This window comes from Dermacentor silvarum, chromosome 3 (genome assembly GCF_013339745.2).
Source record: "Dermacentor silvarum isolate Dsil-2018 chromosome 3, BIME_Dsil_1.4, whole genome shotgun sequence".
Taxonomy (NCBI): domain Eukaryota; kingdom Metazoa; phylum Arthropoda; class Arachnida; order Ixodida; family Ixodidae; genus Dermacentor; species Dermacentor silvarum.
The window spans coordinates 214,094,256-214,110,050 of NC_051156.1; the positions used below are offsets into that span (position 1 = coordinate 214,094,256).

Sequence of the window (15,795 nt, forward strand, 5' to 3'; positions counted from 1 at the left end):
CCTGCGCGTTCCTTACCCTTCCAATCACGTATTGCCTTCCCCGCCCCAACCTCCTCCTGCGGGTCTTGCGAGCGAAGGCGTGTCGGTAATGAGCCGAGGCCCACCGCTGCCACCATCGCCGCCTCGGAGGCGCTGTTCATTTACAAGACTTTCCCTCTACCTCGTACGCGCGTTGCGGCGAGCGAGAAACCCTTGCCTGTGTCGCAACCCGCCGTCGCCTCCTTTCACGAGCTCTCCTCCCGACATCTCTCACCGGTGGCCGTCGCGACGACGTATATGCGTAAGACCGATATAAGCCTGTCGGGAACGAAGTCGCTCTCGGCGCTGAGCACTAACGCGGTGGCGGACCCCGTTCGGGCACGCCGCGAGGTATAACGCCGCTTCTAATCCTGGCTCCATTATAACGCCCGCTACATGTGCCGCACCTCGGATGCCCTGTGGGCATCTTTCCCGGGATCGGCGTGGGTAAAGTACAGTCGTTCTCGATCGAGATGCTTGTGTGTGGGCGCGGTGCCTCGCAGAATCGAGTCGGGGATTTTGGATGCGTGGCACTGTGTCCACAACGTAGATGTAACGGAATGGCTGCATATGGGCTGGACGCTTGTCTGACGCACGTAGCTTGTATTGTTGATGTACGAGTATATCCGCCTGCGAATGCCCAATAGACCTGTCCGTCGGTAACTGTCACTAACCTCTGCGCACGGGTGTCTGTGTGCGCGCGGGTGTATACGTGTGTGCTTGCAACCATGCGTGCGCTTCTATCTCCTATCCAATTGCTTTCCTAGGGCTTATCAAACCTGACACGAAAAGTTGTAGTGTTGGTGCTTTATTGACTTAAATTGTGTACTCCTGTGATTCCAGAACCTGTAGAACGTGCCGTTCTGTGACTAATTGTCCATCCTCGCACGGTTCCGAAAACCGTTGTATTGCCGAAATGTTCTCGTATCACCTCACGTTATGAACCTTTATTCGCTGAACAATTCAATGTTTGCGGAGGAGGAGTCGGACACAAAAAAAAAAGAAAAGGAAAAGTTGTCGCATTTCCAATTTCACCTGTACATACGCAAATCAACCAATCGACCATACACTCCGCAAAGTCACTTGCCTTCGGAAAGGAACAGGAATGACACGTGTCTGCCTGTTTCAAGAGGCAGAAAGAAAGGGTAAAAATCCAAGTCCAGCTAAGTAGACGCCGTCACTATAATACACTCGCGCTGGCAATCCAAGAAACCTGCGCCACAGCCGGAGTACTAAATTATGAGAATCGGGAACGACAGTCAGCAAACGCGTGCCCCCCTAAAAAAGAAGCATATGCCCAACGTTGTTCGACGCAGAGGAACCTCAACACTCGATGTGCGGCTCGGCTGCCCGGAAACAAGCTGACCTAGATTTTCACACCGGTGGACGTGGGCCAGTCCAGAAATTAGAAAAAAAAAAAGAATTCTGCCGAAGTATGGGAACGAGTGATAACAGCGTGGGAGAAAAGAAAAAGAAAGGCAATAGTTTTTTCTTCGTGTTTTTTTTTTTTTTTCAGCTGCGTTGTTCAGGCTAATGCGACAAGATAGAACTTGACTAAGTGCTCGTTTGAATTATGAACGAGGCAGCTATATATATGGTGGGACTCCGCTGGCTTGAAAAGCACGGATCTCGCGAAAGAAGGGAAAGGCGAGTAAGAAGGCCAAACAAGAGGATCAGTCTGACGCGAAGTATGTGAAGAAAAACTCGCTTTCTCTCTCTCTCTTTTTTTTTTTTTTCTTGCCTCATACGCTCAATTTTTCGCTCATCTTGCGTCACACCTCAAATGAAGGTGCGCCCTGCTTTACGCTATAGTCTAAAAGCAAGAAACACGCCTTACTTCCCTCCTTTTGTCTTCTTCCGCACTATGTGTCTAGTTCCCTTCGCAACGTGCCAGTAAACATTGCCTTTCGCGCATGCGCTTTCAATAGCCTGAAGGTGTTCGCTTATTCCCGCAAAATTTGAACGAGTTACGAAACCACGCTTCCTAGGAAGGCCGATGATAATCTTCCAGCGGCGTGTTTGACAGCCCCCTTTGTACATTATTTAACGCCTGCCAGGAACTATTGAGCTTTCTCTTAACTTTCTGACGTCAGTACGGGAGGAGCTTTATAAAGAGACGGCTTAAAGTCGTGAATTCCTAATTGCGCTTTGAGCGCATCCAACGGGATAGTGCGGAGCCTGAGACCGCCTTGCGCATCGTGCGCTTTACTTACGATTTACCGTTATAGAGAGACATTGAAGAGCAACACTTAATCGGGTTAGGCTTCTGTTATTTCGAAGCTCTGTTTTCATTCATTTGGTGAAAACAGGTCGATTGGATGTCAAAGTTTCCTTTTTTTGAAACCTCAGCGCCGACACAATAGTCTGAACGTCAGGAATTTGAAAGTATTTCCTCATTTTCGGGCCATTTTGGCGCAAAGAAAGCTCTCGAAACTTGTTAGATTGTGACGTAGTTTTTATTTACCGCTATAGGCGGCTAATTATATCTATAGGCGTAGCCATGAAGCACGATCAAGGGGGGGCAGTACGCACCCCAAGAAATGAATAATATTTATGCGTACCATGAATGCCTCGCATAAAAAGTTGTACGTCACAGCATCCTGGCCCCCTCCCCTTCGAAAATGAATTGTTGGCTAAGCCCATTCTTCTTGCCGTAATGGAGAAAAATAGGAGATACGGACTTAAGAAGGTTAAAGCAGAGAGGTTAACAGGAGTAATGGCCTGTGTGATGGAAAAACATGTTTCCTTTGGGCCCAGGATACTTTTACTAACGACACGGCAGACGGGAGGCATTTACAGGCAACACAGACTGTACACAGACAAGCTAACACGATACAGACGATTTACATGCACGTGGACTAGAGTTCTGAAGACGTTTGTCCGTCTATATAAGGATGTGCCTAGCACTCATGCATCACGACTCACCGGTGCCCATGACGGTTGTCGTTGCGTAGTGCGTCGCTGTGTCGTCTGACACTTGAGGACAGCTGGTGTGTTGCTTGTGACGGCCACACCTTACGCCATTACCACCACGCCGCACCCGGTCGCGACGTGGAAGCAGGGGAACAGAAGGCCGGTATGGCAGCAGGCCACTGCTGTGACCGTCCAATAACGCCTGGTCTGTAACGCCTCGGCCGCTAGAACGTCGGGCTGGTCGGCAGACAGGTAGCTCAGGCGTCCCGGTTCTCAGCAGGAAACACTGCACCAGGCCGCTATGACAGCAGGCCGCTGGTGCGCAGGAGAGCAGAGCCACGAACGGGATCTAAGACCACGTCCGCAGGTAGCAGGACACCCGGTCACCAGTCGTCGAGCCTTGAACCGCCGTTCTGCGAGCTGCCGTTAGAGACTTCCGCTCGCTCTCACGCTCTGCACGCTGCTTCCTTGTTCGTGGCACGTGGTCTTCTTCCATAATCACCATCACTAATTATCTTTTTGTTGTTTCCATACGAACACCATCACTACAGCTGGTCTTTCACACACATTGTCCCGTCACGGCCACACGCCACTCATCATAGCCTGATTGACTACTCTGATAAGGCGGGACGGGGGGTAAAGAGTAATGAGAAAATAAGAGAAGACATTTTTAAAAAAGTCGCATTTTTGCCCGAAAGGCGAAGCATTGATTGCGATAGCAAATTAGTAGACAGCTATACAAAGTAATGATAGTAGTTTTATCGGCGGCCGTATAAAGTTGTAAATATTCGCTTACTATCTAAATAAACAAGCACTGTGTCACGCGCGCACAGGTAAACATGAACACATCTCGCTCGACGACCACGGAAACTCGTCAAAACGCTGTAGTGAGAAAGCGCGCCAGTGGCAGTGAGCAAATTGACCTTCACGTCGGCTCTCGCTTCAACGCGAACGTCGAAAGCACAGCGCATACGATGCTATCGGCACTCGGCGCATGCGCTTTGTACCCATCGCAGATCGCTTTGGAGATGAGCCCCCGCGGGCGCACACTTCGGCCACATCGCAGATCGCTTTTGAGATAAACGCCCACGCAGAAGCTCCATGAGTAGCAGCCGCAAGAGCAGCACGCACCTCCCCCCCCCCCCCCCCCACCACCTCACCGTCTCCGTCGCCTCCTCCCCGTGCCTCGCGCGCGAACGAAGACCGCGCGCGCAGCGGCGGCTTTATCGCCGTTGGACTTTATACGGAACCTCACGGCGACGACGGCAGAAATGCGCTTGGAGTGTCCATATAATGGCTATCGCAATAACATATGTCCGCACAACCAAGCACGAGGAAGGCCGCCTGACGACTACAGACTTTCACACAGCCCCTACAATTAAAGAAAAGAAAAGAAAAAAGAAAGAAAGCAACCGGGTGCTTTCACTGTGTAGGAGCTGCTAACACTTTGCCATTGCACAGACCTAATGTGACTAACGCAGCTTAACTCGATAGTCCTCTGTAGTGTCCCTCTAATTAGACTGTGGCTCGTGCTAGCTAGTGCACTTTAGGTATCCCATTCTCCTATCTGATCGCAGTTACTATAAACAAACAGAACGAGACAGCCCTCATTAGCCGAAGCAAGCTGCACCTTCAGCGAGGCTGATCGGTTTGAGGAGAAAAAGTTGTTGACTCGACGTCCTTGTGCCGCCTCCGCAAAGAAAAAATAATGCAAAAACAAAGAAGCAGAGATCTCCTCCTCGCTCCGCTCTGCGACAAGGATTGATCCGTTAAGAGGCGACGAGCCATGGACGGTTCCATTGTTTTCTTTACTTCCGCGCGGCCTTCGAGCTGTACGCCACCACAGGAGCCGAGATTGGAAGAGACACTTGCGGGGGGGGGGGGGGGGGGGGGGCTGTTTAGCCGAGATAACGTTGCGCGGAGGCCTGAGACTACGCGACAGCTGCTGAAGCGGCTTATCGAGAGCGCGTTCGGCGCAGGGACGACCCGTATTGCTCGACGCTTGTCGTTTAGGCGATATGTCGCGTATAGGGACCTCCCGATAAGGCGCCTGCTGAAAAACAGTGTACGTTTCCGCACGCAGCAGCTGAGCAAGAAACCTTCCGAAGCCCCGTCGGAAGAGCGGGATCGTAGTGCGGGTATTCGGTGCACAGTGGTTCCAAGAGGCGGAGAATGCAAGCGCACATAGAGGAACGTCCCGCTTGACAGTAAATATGACAGTAAAGAATTAACTTACCTCAGTGATTATTCACCGTCTAACTTCGCCGATGCATGTACACAGACACGCACGCACGCACGCACGCACGCACGCACGCACGCACGCACGCACGCACGCACGCACGCACGCACGCACGCACGCACGCACGCACGCACGCACGCACGCACGCACGCACGCACGCACGCACGCACGCACGCACGCACGCACGCACGCACGCACGCACGCACGCACGCACGCACGCACGCACGCACGCACGCACGCACGCACGCACGCACGCACACACACACACACACACACACACCACACACACACACACACCCACACACACACACACACACCACACACACACACACACCCACACACACACACACACACACACCACACACCACACACACACCACACACACACACACACACACACACACACACACACACACACACACACACACACACCACACACACACACACACACACACACACACACACACACACACACACACACCACACACACACACACACACACACACCACACACACACACACACACACACACACACACACACACACACACCACACACACAACACACACACACACACACACACACACACACACACACACACACACACACACACACACACACACACACACACACACACACACTGATTACGACAGTCCTTTGCAATTGGAACATTCACATAGCGAACAGAAGACAATCGCACGATGGCAACTATGTTGACCAGCCACGGACCAACTCGTTTTGTGTCTTTATTTTTCTTTGAATGGCGGTGAGTCCGTCGACGACACCGCATTTCAGTAAGTGTCATTGAGGATCATTCGTTGTAAAAAACAAGAAGAAGAAGAAGAAGAAGAAGAAGCGCCCTGAACTGTGACTGGTTAATGTGCGGAAACAGAAACCAAGACGGTGACCTCCAATGGGACGTGAGCAGTATACTGAGTACCACTCCCGTTAGAGTGTTAAGTTTTGAGCTAAGCTTCGTGCTGTCATGCCTTAAGGCGAGAGAAAAACGACACGTATGAGACCAACGAGAGGCGCGTTGGGTTTGATACTCTATACAGTCTTTCCTCTGTAATTATTAGGGAGGTAAGGAGATAAGATCCCCTAGATCACTATACGACATTTCAGAGATGGTGGAGATGTGAAATCATGGCGCAAGAGCTTTGTCACACCTTGTTGGCATCTGTTTATCAGTATGCTTATTCTTATGCGAGTGTCAACGAGACGAAAAGAAAGCGAGTCGGCTGAATGCATGCTGCATTCTCGTAGGCTGCAGCTAATTGATGAGGAAATGTCGTCATGTCCGAAAGAGTGGCTGTGGAAAAGAACGAGTAATTTATATGAACCAGATATTCGCGTGGTTTCTTATAAGTCGGGTCTGTATACTTGTCCCAATACACTTGGAATCAACAGACGCGGTTGTCGTTCGACTTGCATCTGTTCACCTCGAATGGCGTAACTTTTCACTTATTTAGTGCCCAATAGACGATAAATGCTGGAACAATCTTTCGGTTTCAGTATGTCGTGTACGTCGCTGAATAATGGGTCATGGGTGTTTCACCTTCGATATTAATTTTCTTAGGTAAACATTTATGCACATACACCCCACTCCCTTCTCCCTTGCACACCCTACGCCTCCTTTCCTTCGTGGATGCAAGAGCCGTCTGGGCCGAAATACGCAATACGATTTGCTCTAGGAGTCCCAGTTAACTTCACAAACTTAAATTCAACGGCAGCCACTCAATTCCTTTCAAACGTCTCGTTGGAACTTCTGCCAGCAACGTGGCTTCGTCTTTCACTAATGTCGGCGGTTGGGCAATGCTGCGTGAGAACTTTGTCGACCGGTCTTTAACAAACCGCACTCTATTTCCAGGCTCACCGCCAACGCATCCCCTCTCCCGTCAATCAGCGTACACACTGCCTCTCGTGCCCTTCGCATTCAACCGGCGTATAGCGAATAATTAAGCCGAATTTTCCGTCAAAACTGAGCAGCACTCATCTGCGACATTTCATACAGTTAGCTCGGGTATGTAAAAAAAAAAAAACGCCATTCGTGTAAGTTAACTTCGCTCGGCGCCGCGAGGAACAACCCGTTCGCGTTGAGTGAAATTCGAGTTGAAGTTTGCCGGCTCGAAGAACGCATACGAGAACGGGCGCGCGTCTGCGAGCATACGGGCATGCTTGCCTGCAAAGCAGGTGCGCCCGACGTGGAAGCCCGACGCACCGACATCTCGCTTAGGTGCCGGTCGGGGAATGCTGCTTCCATCACTACTAACACCACCACTACTACTACATGACACAGATATCGCGCTCGGCAGGCGAGTGCGCCTAATTGCCTCACGCCAGGCTCAGAGGCGCGCGCGCGCGCTGCATTGCTAAGCGGTCGACGGCGACGCAACGTTAGAGGCGCTGCCAGCCGCTCGTGGTTTGGGGGCAAGTGCTGCGTGAGAGTGCACGCTTTCGCGATCCGCCTAGTGGAGCTCGCGATGCGGCGCCCGACGGCTTCTGAGAAATTTTTTCCGCGCCACTGGAGGAGTTTGAGCCAGCTGAGCGAAGAGGGGAGCACGCATCTCTGGAGAGGATCTGTTCGCGCAGCCTGTCTGCAGATTCTATGCGCGTACATTTGCTTTGCAACGTTGCATGTATACATACATACATACATACATACATACATACATACATACATACATACATACATACATACATACATACATACATCATACATACATACATACATACATACACATACATACATACATACATACATACATACATACATACATACATACATACATACATACATACATACATACATACATACATACATACATACATACATACATACATACATACATACATACATACATACATACATACATACATACATACATACATACATACATACATACATACATACATACGCCGCTTTAGTGGTAATTGTTGCGCACGCCTGTTGCGAGCGTAATTGTTGCGAGCGCACGCGGCGCTACTTGCAGGGCCTCGCGTATGTCGGGAGGCACAAGAACATTTGCCCAGTGACTGAGTGTTTTGATTGATTGATTGATTGATTGATTGATTGATGAATAATTAAATTGTCTGTCCGAAAGCAACATGTTGTAGTGGGGACTCCAAATTAATTTCAACCACCTGCGGTTCTTTAACGTGCACCTAAATGTAAGTATATGGCCGCATTTGCATACTGCCTCCAAAATGCGGCCGGGAATTGAACCCGCGACCTCGTGCTTGTGCGAGAGATCGTGCGGGAGGGATCGGCAAATGACAGGGAGAGAGAGAGAGAGAGGATAACAAACAGGATAGAGCAGAAGACGGAAACTATTTACATACACTAAAGCGACTATGTAAGCGTGTAACCACTAGTTCGCTCGTTATGTCACTTCGTCAAAGGTGTTTGTCACCCTGCCCCGCACACCGATACTGTTTAGTAAGAAATAGAAACAAAGGAGGGAATGCAGAAAAGCTGTATTGCATCCGCAGGTACATCGAGCGCTAAACTTCAGAGACGACGGCATCAACAAAAAGTTATGATCTCTTCTAGCACAGCTCCGCGAAGTATAATTGCTTCAATATGCTGCATTGGATCAACACGCGCACCTATGGGCTGTGCCATTTCACTATACGGCTGGCACGCCCAGGCTGCGAAGAAAGAAAAAAAAGTTTCGCCACACCATTTTCTCAAAACTCTTGCTCATGACTGTACATCAAAAGTATTCAGGAAGCTCATATAAAAAGGGAAACGAAAGAAACTATTACAGTCACCGAGCTTTCAGAGGAACCGAAGAGAGTCCTTAGGCATTCAGTGACCGCACTGCGCAGAGCATTTTTCAATTTCCTTCTCAGACGTCACTTTCGGTTCTTCGTGGAATGCATAAGCGCGAGCATTGTCTATAAACGTCCTGGGACGCGTAACCGAGTATATTGTATACCGACTCCGCGTCTCACGCAAGTGCTTTTTTTCAAAGGCACATAGCGGGACGTGCGTGCTCGCAAATTGCGTCCGGTTGGTGCACACACGCCAAGACGTGTTTCAGAGAGTATCCACGTCGCTAACGGGATTCGATCGTCGTCGCTTCTGCCGGCAGAATCCAATCGCGCGGCGTAATTTAGTTTTGACAAACTCGAGAAGGGAGCACCAAAAACGCGCCCACATGTGAATCATTCAAAAGTATTTCCGCTGGGAAAAGGACAAGGAGCATTACATATACATATGAATATACGTGCAGACATACACACACACACTAGTGTGTACATATACAGTCTCCCATGACGACGGCTGGATCACGCGCCTGCTTCGATTATTTATTTCTATTTTTTTTTCCAAGAGAAAGAAACACTCTGGCAATTGGAGTGGATCGAATTTCCAGTGGTCCCGGACATCCAATAACGGGGATGCGCGACTGGTATGTATACTACGTGAGTACCGCCCTGTTTGGAAAACGAATGCGGGTAGGTGTTCACATTAACCGGTGAAAGAACTCGTTTCCTTCACTTTAAGGGAGTATCAGAGTAGTGTTACGCCTCGTTTTCGATCGCAGTTAGCCCCCACCGAAAGCTGAGAACATAAGGAGCGAGCTGGTTCAGATGTCAGACGCATGCGCACCGTTGTTGCTTCACTGAAACGCCTTTGTCAAGCGAGAAAAAAAAGGGTGAAAAAAAAAAAACATTACTTGGGTGTGTCTTTACTGTGCGGTACGCGTGCATAGTAAAGCACGGGAAGTGAATGAATCGAGTTGAGTCGTAAGTGGGCAGACAACTGGAATATTGTCCTTATCAGTTTGATTATGGTCAACTACAGGCATACACGAACACTTTTGCATTCCACCTTCCTCCCACTCGGAATTTGTCCGCGGTGGCTTGGAGTCGTACCCGCGGACAAACTGATGTCCTGATCTATAGATGGCCGCTGTGAAAGCGACGACGGACACTAACAACCGGTTTAATTGTATTGAAAATTTGACGAAGCCTGATGTGATAGCGCCATTGCGAGGGCGCGTAGAAGTGACATTTTCCTGTATTGTGGTCACCGACGAAGGGCGTGCCAGGGCCCACACGTTAAATGAGCACAGTTTCTTTCTTTTTTTTTTTTTTTTTTTCGTTGGATGTGGTAATTTTCTATCCTCGACGAGCTTTTCTGAACGGGAGTTAAGGGCAAACTACACGTACGCTTGTTGGGGTGGTGGGTGGTGAAAACATTTATTACGCTTGTTGGCGCGCTTACGCATGCGCAGAGGGTGCAGGACAGATCGTACGCGTCGAAGCGCGGCACGAGCAGGGATATCTGTTCCAGACAGACATCGGGCTCTGGTTGCCTCGCGTGTCTACGCGCCTGGCTACGTAGCTAGGCGTGGTACAAAAAAAAAAAAAAAAAAAAAAACACGGTGAGGCAGATTTATGTCATGCGAGAATGTGCTTTTTGTTTACTTTTCGCGCTGATCTAACGGCTATAAAAAATTGCCTTTATAAATATTTCAGCGTATTGAAGCACTCTTCGTAACAAAGTACGAGACGATGTCTGTCAAAACGTCTATCAGAGAACCAAGTGGTCTCGTGTAGTTGCAAACCGCCATTCCTCGCGAGGCGCGGCAAACGCAAAGGCGCGTCGGCGCGAGCTTTCGCGTGCCGGCAAGCGTACCTGTATAGTTTGTCCTGTAGGGTCAGGAAATGAAATGTTGTTTATGAGAACATATCGAAGCGGAGAATTGGATCACAGAAGGAACTGTATAGGCGTTATGAGCTTCGGGTGATATTGAAACGCACATGCATTGTGGAAGGTTTCGTATTACTTCGAGAAAGCACATATGCGGGCTTTATAGGTACAGCATAGTCTTTGATGCCTCGTTGCAGCAGCACTACGGAACAAACCGCAAGTAAGAACCCTATAAGTGATCAAAGTATACTCCGGAGCCCTCCACCACAGTGTCTCTAATAGCCCCCTTAGCTACTTCGGGACGTTAAACATCATCAATCTATCAATCAATCAAAGGTAAATCGAACCCGCGACCTTGTAACAGAACGCCGTAGTCGCCATCGTTGGTAGCCACCACGATGGGCTTGCCTATATGAACCGTTGCTCATTGATTGATTGATTGATTGATTGATTGATTGATTGATTGATTGATTGATTGAAATGAAGCAAGGCTGCTGACCGCAGCGTATAACTGTCTGTAGCGTGCGGCTGACACCTGATTATAGGTCAACAGTGTGAGAAAGGAGGTGAAAGGACGGCAAGGTGACAAAGACAGGGATAGGAAGGAAGCGCTGTCTTTCATAACGTTGAAGTAATACTAGCATATTCGGTATTAGTGAGGAATAAATAGGATGTAAATCTAAAGACTTTCACAAGCGCGTCACCGCTTTGAAACAAAAGAGCGTTCCGCGCAGTTATCACCGGCTGCAAATAACGGTCGGCAGTCGCCGCGTCTTCGCAAAGCAGCCCCGGGCGTTCACCGCTATCCATCGCTGCGTGCACAGCGCGCCAAATAAAATGGCGTTCGCTTTTTTCCCACGAGAACGCCCTCAGTGAACGCGCGCCACGGATAGCTATAGCTATAACCAGCTCTGTGCGCGCAGCATTTCCGCAGCTCTGATTCTTGCCGTTGTGCCTCGCCGAGTCCCTTCCGCCTCATTTTCCGTGCTCGGCACCTGCCTTAGCAGAGTCGCCGGCGCGCTGATGCCCCGACGTCCTCCGTGTTTCTTCTATGTCGGCACATTACGCCCCGTGTTTTTTTTTTTTTTTCTGCCCACAGACGAGCAGAAACAGCAGCAGCAGCAACGGCATTTTGCAGCCTTTCTGCGTGAGTCTTGATAGCGAGCCCATCAGTGCATTAGCTCAGCCGCGTGTTTTCCTCTTCCGTCTCTATATACAGTATAAGCTCTCGCTTGATGCGTCATGTTCTTTTTCTATCTGCTATCCCGCGCGAATTCACGTTTTTGCCATAGCACAGTTTGCGCGGGTCGATTTTCGTATTATTGTGCCGAGCCCGCCGAATGTTTTCTCTCTCATATTCTTCGTCTTCAACTTTTTTTGCCTCCTTAGTTTCTAACCTTTCGCGTTCTCGTTTCACTATATTGGTCCCCTTTGTATATGGTTCTGCCCTTCGTTACTAATCAATCAATCATAGTTATGGATCACGAGGAATAGATGTGAAACTATCTGGACTAATATAATAGCCTGTGCATTGGCTAGTTGTCTGTATACTCGAGCAATACAACAAACATATCGGCTTCGCATGGGAAAAAACAACAGCTAAGAAACAAAGCTTACAAAGGCTTCGTCTATAATCGCGTTACTACAACAGAAAACAAGGAACGTAACTGTGGAGCACTAAGGATTAACAGGAAAAAGAATTGTTAGGCTTGCTAGAGTTCTTGCGCAAGAGTTGTTGTACGATTATCATTATCCAAATAATAAACGAAGATTGGCGTTCCACTGGTCACTACATGCAATATTGTCGCTCCAGTCACGCTACTTTGCCTCCGTGGAAAAAAGTGCGTTTCGTCTTTGTTGTGCGAACGCGCCCCCGCATTGGTGACACCGACAAACGATGTGCAAAACCTGGTAGTGCACTTCTCCACGCACCACGTTTGACTTAAACAAGATGGCGGACATCAGAATCGTAATTAAGGTGTCAGCATACAGGCTGGTTCAACGTATACGCTGCATTCGGGCTGCAAGTTAGGAAATTTGCAGGCGCAATTTGGAATCGGCTAGTGTAAGACAGGAGTAATTGGTGATCGCTGGGAGAGGCCTTCGTCCGGCAGTGGACATTAAAATAGGATGATGATGATGATTATTTTAATGATGATGATGCGGACTGGCGTTCCCCGCTCCGTCCATGATTTCAAAACACACGTCTCAGCTTTAGTAGCACTCTATACCAGCGGGAACGCGGTCATATTGGTTAGGGCAAGCTAGATGCGTGGAAAAGTCGGCTTAGTCGGCTGAAATTTCGCCCATCGTCCATTGCAGCTCCGGACTGTGTGGTAACGCAACAATGCTACTAAATTTTACTGCGACAGTAATGAATAGTGCATTGTTAAGCTGCACCGAGCACAAAGGAACGGAATGGAAGCCAGCCCAATGTTATATCGTCGAGGCCGCAAGAAGGAATATACGTTCGCCGTCTAGCTTAGTTCTCCGCATTGACGTCATAACCGAAGGGCTTAATGAGCGCGTATCACGGCACATGGCTCGTCTGGACGTAGTGCGCCGCGTGGAAGTTCACTGCATCATCGGCATCTGAACACATTCTTCAGTTTACTAAACCTTAAACGTTACAAGAACGGGGAATTCACATTTCTGCGCGAGCAATATGAACTCAAGGGGGGAAAATGGCCTTATACAAATTTATTTATTTATTTATTTATTTATTTATTTATTTATTTATTTATTTATTTATTTATTTATTTATTTATTTATTTATTTATTTATTTATTTATTTATTTATTTATTTATTTATTTATTTATTTATTTATTTATTTATTAACACGATAACGTTAAGGGCTTCGTATCGCAGAAAATCCAGCTTCGGCGTCGGTGTCAGCTTCGGCATTAAGTATCGGCGTCTGGCGGAAATAATCATGCCGAACTACATCCTGAACCACCCCGACCACCGTGACCCCGACCACACAGGCCCTCCGCGGGGCGCAAGGCGTTAGTGAACAAAAATTGAAATTCTCAAAGTAAAATCCGTCAGAAAAATTGTACAGTGGGACTTAACCACAACATACAGGTGTGATATCGTCGGATTGTAATTTGAATATACGAGAAAAAAGCCTGATAAGCAGCCAGGGATCTTTGAATGCTATCGCGTTCCACTCTTAAAGGCAAAGCTTAAGCGTCCTCCAATTCTGATGGTGTTTCGCTGTACTTTGGTTCTAGGAAACATTAAGGGGAATGGTGAAAACCGAGCCTTTCTAAATTTTGCACACACGCGCGCCTCGGGGTAACAGCAAACAATTAATAAAATAATAAAAAAGGTCCTACGGCCTTCACATTTTGATATAAGACGGCTTAAATTGCTCCTGTAAGTATGTCTTTTCAGCAATGCATTTGTGTTTAAAAGGTGAAGCCGACTTTAAAGGGATCAATGTAAGCTTGCTTTTTGTAAGCTGGCTTTCCCACGCTGTATGTTGCAGTGAAGCCTACTCAAAGAAAAATGTAATGCGAACGGAGCCCGATAACGCTATCGCGTTCCACTCTAAAGGCGAAGCTTAAGCGTCTTCCAATTTATTTATTTATTTATTTATTTATTTATTTATTTATTTATTTATTTATTTATTTATTTATTTATTTATTTATTTATTTATTTATTTACTCTCAGGGCCGTAGGCAAGCTATCGAGCATGTGAATGTCCCACGTGCACACCATGTGAATACCATAAGTTTCCTCGGCGTCAGATGGCGAGACGAAACGTATACATTCTCAAGTTTCGGCAACTTAATCTAATTTCTGTCGCACGTGGGGCCAATGGGAAAAGTCGCGGCGGGTGGGCTTTGAGAGCTTCATTTAGATTTTAAAGAGAAAGTCGAGCTGAGCTGTAATAGTAACTTACACTTCCGCAATAAAAAAAACAAGAAAAAGAAAGCCGCTCTTGTCGTCATAGGGGGCTTTATAAGCCAGACAAGAGGCAAAAAAAAAGAAAGAAGAAAAAAAAGAATGAGAGAAACTAAATACTGGTGCCGGCGACACCTTGAACTTCTGGCACCTCCTCCTTGATGGCGTCTACTTGTGTCTGGTTTAGCTGCTGGTCGGTAATGATGTACTACGTACTATTCTGTAGGATTCAATGACCCCACTTAGCTAGTTCAGATAAGTTTTATTGAGCTATAAGAGCCCAAATACGAAAAATACTACTTTTAAATCCGTGATGTCACAGTGACGTACCAGATCCACCCACCGTGGTAGCTTAGAGGCTATGACGTTGCGCTGCTAAGTATGAGGTCACGGGATGCCGGCCAAGACGGCCGCATTTCGATGGGGGGCGAAATGAAAAAAAAAACATACGCCTGTGTGCCGTGCATTGGGTGCACGTTAAAAATTCCCAGGTAATTAAATATTTTCTTAGTTCCCAACTATAACAGCGTGCCTCATATTCATGTCGTGGTTATGGCTCGTGAAAGGCCAGAATGTTTTTGGTATTTTTTTAACGTACCAGCGCTGTTCTTTAAAGGCGCGGAATTTAAGAAAAATGAAAGTTCGGCTTTGTTTTCTCTTTTAGTAATCAAAATTCTCCGGCGAAGTTAACGTGAATAGTGTTTTGAAAGAAGGCTTAACCAGCGTTTGTTTTTAATAGAGCATAGCGGAGAATGGCGTAGAACCGTATACCATCTGCAAGCTGACGTTGACGTTGAACAAAACTTGCGTTATATATTTTGGCCAATGGCTCCTATTTCCAACGTGGGCACCTCTGAAAGCGTGCGCTTATTGTCTTCGCGCTTTTTGCACTCGCACCTTTTCATCACGCATGCATCAACACCTCTTGCAAATTTCATGCTGTAATGAGAAGCGAAGGCGCAATGCGGTCTTTCTTTCTTTCCTTCCTTCTTTTGTAACGGTCCAGATGCCGCATAACGGTTGATTTGACTTTGTAGAACTTCTGGCCTGCAGTAC

The 15,795-nt window shown here is 47.9% G+C and overlaps 1 protein-coding gene across 1 annotated transcript in view; it reads left to right on the forward strand.

The window, feature by feature from the left end:
• Positions 1-444: 444 nt before the first annotated feature.
• Positions 445-15,795, forward strand: part of LOC119446636 (uncharacterized) — a 54,858-nt gene continuing 39,507 nt past the window's right edge. The window contains exon 1 of the mRNA XM_037711123.2: positions 445-465. The gene's annotated coding sequence lies outside the window, so the exon portion shown is untranslated. The remainder of the gene's footprint in view (positions 466-15,795) is intronic.